At 52.4% G+C, this 2,329-nt stretch overlaps 1 long non-coding RNA gene across 1 annotated transcript; it reads left to right on the forward strand.

The window, feature by feature from the left end:
• Positions 1 to 257: 257 nt before the first annotated feature.
• Positions 258 to 1,731, forward strand: LOC129534683 (uncharacterized). The gene is made up of 2 exons (XR_010134556.1): positions 258 to 1,078; positions 1,177 to 1,731. It is a non-coding gene; the product is annotated as an uncharacterized lncRNA (long non-coding RNA).
• Positions 1,732 to 2,329: the final 598 nt, after the last annotated feature.

Below are 2,329 nucleotides of genomic sequence, written 5' to 3' on the forward strand. Positions count from 1 at the left end.
TAACTCTCTCCCTCTCCCTAACTCTCTCCCTCTCTCCCTCTCTGCCTCTCCCTAACTCTCTCCCTCTCCCTAACTCTCTCCCTCTCCCTAACTCTCTCCCTCTCTCCCTCTCCCTAACTCTCTCCCTCTCTCTCCCTCTCTCCCTCTCCCTAACTCTCTCCCTCTCCCTAACTCTCTCCCTCTCCCTAACTCTCTCCCTCTCTCCCTCTCCCTAACTCTCTCCCTCTCCCTAACTCTCTCCCTCTCCCTCCCTCCCTCTCTCCCCCTCTCCTTCTCTCTCCCTCTCTCTCCCTCCCTCCCTCTCTCCCCCTCTCCTTCTCTCTCCCTCTCTCTCCCTCCATCTCCCTCTCTGTCCCTCTGTCCCTCTCCCTCTCTCTCTCCGTCTCTCCCATCCTCACTATGTGACATACCTGCTCCCCTTTGCCTTCTGCCATGATCAGAAGCTCCCTGAGGCCTCCCCAGAAGCAGATGCCACCATGCTTCCAGTACAGCCTGCAGAACTGTGAGCCAATTAAGCCTCTTTTCTTACAAATTACCCAGCCTTGGGTATTACTCTACAGCCATGCGAGAATGGCCTAACACAGGTGGTAAGAGAAGTCCGTGTGGGGGTGTCGGGAGGCTGGGAACAGCGGCACCACTGGATGGTTCGATGGGCCGGTGCGTCCTGGGAGGTCCTGAGCCATCTGACTATGGAGTCAGTGATGGAAACCACGGGGGAAAGGAAAGGTCAGAGTGAGCCCGCAGAAGGGAGAGCCTCTTCATGACAGGTCCGTGAGGTGATTCGGACGCACAGGGGTAGGACAAGGGATTCTCTTCAGTGAAAACTACTTTGTGAGGCCTTAACGCCATTTCTCTTGTACAGATGGGGGTCTGAGGAACCAAGTGCTCCGCCTGAACGAGGACGACCTGGAGAGGTCTGTTGCCTGAATGAGAGTCACTGAGTTTACACTGCAGGAGAGCAGCTCCCAAGACCAAGGCCCTGCGATTCCCAGAGGCCGTCGGACTGCCGCATCCCTTGGCGTGAACGGTGGGCGTGGAGAAGGACCCAGAGTCTGGAGCCTACATCCTGGAGGACTGTGTATCTTGGGAGGGGCCTGGGCTTGTTTGTACTTTCATTGTTTGACTTGCTGCTTGCTTAGTGGTAGTTTCCTGAACAAGGTCCTGTTTTACCCCAAGGGCCCTGAACTTTGGTTAAACACAAACAAGCCCCAAGAAAAGGGAAAACGAAAACCAGAGGCACTGGAGGAATCACAACAAAAAGCACCTTGAGAAGCACCTACAAGTCAGCAGCGCAGTGTGGCCAGCTCCCTGCCTCAAGCACCAGGCGGCCGGCTCCCTGCCTCAAGCACCAGGCAGGCTAACCCAGGTTCTGAGAGGGGGCAGGTCAACACTGGATAAAATAAACTCCAGGAGGCCGGGCACAGTGGCTTACGCCTGTGATCCCAGCACTTTGGGAGGCCGAGGCGGGCGGATCACTCAAGGTCAGGAGCTCAAGACCAGCCTGGCCAACATGGTGAAACCCCATCTCTACTAAAATACAAAAATTAGCCAGGTGTGGTGGTGGGCACCTGTAATCCCAGCTACTCGGGAGACTGAGGCAGGAGAATCACCTGAACCCAGGAGGCAGAGGTTGCAGTGAGCCGAGATCGTACCATTGCACTCTAGCCTAGGTGACAGAGCAAGACTCCATCTCAAAAAAAAAAAAAAAAAAGGAAACTCAAGGAAAGGAAATGCAAAGGGTGGAGAGAGGAAGAAAAATGTTGTTTACCAAACCAAGGCTGGTTCCAGAACTCCAGCTGATACAGCCCAGACTTCTAATCCAAAAGGAAGACCATGCTGGCCAGACAGGTGGTCACCATTAGATTCTTACTGCTTGACCCAACAGGTGCAGAGGCTTGTCTGTGTCTGTCTAAGAACACGTTTGAATGCTGTACAAGGCACATATGTGAACATTGTACCACATGTACAGCTTTCAAACATGCTCTTATATTCTCCGAGCCCTTTAGGGGGAATGTCTCCTACATACATTTATGCTTTGTGCCTTCCTACTTATGAAATTAACCCATCATTGTCACACTTGCTGATATGCATGCTGTATGCCCATAGCATGCCAGGGTCTGTATATAGTGCAAACTTGTAGTTTCAATGCAGTGATAACATATCCCTCACATTTGTAATCATGGGTTATTCCTTGATTACAAGGATTAATTCCAAGATGCCAAGATTTTCAAGGTCGAAAGGCCTGTGTCAAACGGTTCCTGAGTCACGCATGTTCCTTCAAGGGCATCCTATCTGCCAGAGGTGTCCGGTTGAATGGGACAACAGTGGT

The sequence above is a fragment of the Gorilla gorilla genome, chromosome 6 (assembly GCF_029281585.2).
Source record: "Gorilla gorilla gorilla isolate KB3781 chromosome 6, NHGRI_mGorGor1-v2.1_pri, whole genome shotgun sequence".
Classification (NCBI taxonomy): Eukaryota; Metazoa; Chordata; class Mammalia; order Primates; family Hominidae; genus Gorilla; species Gorilla gorilla.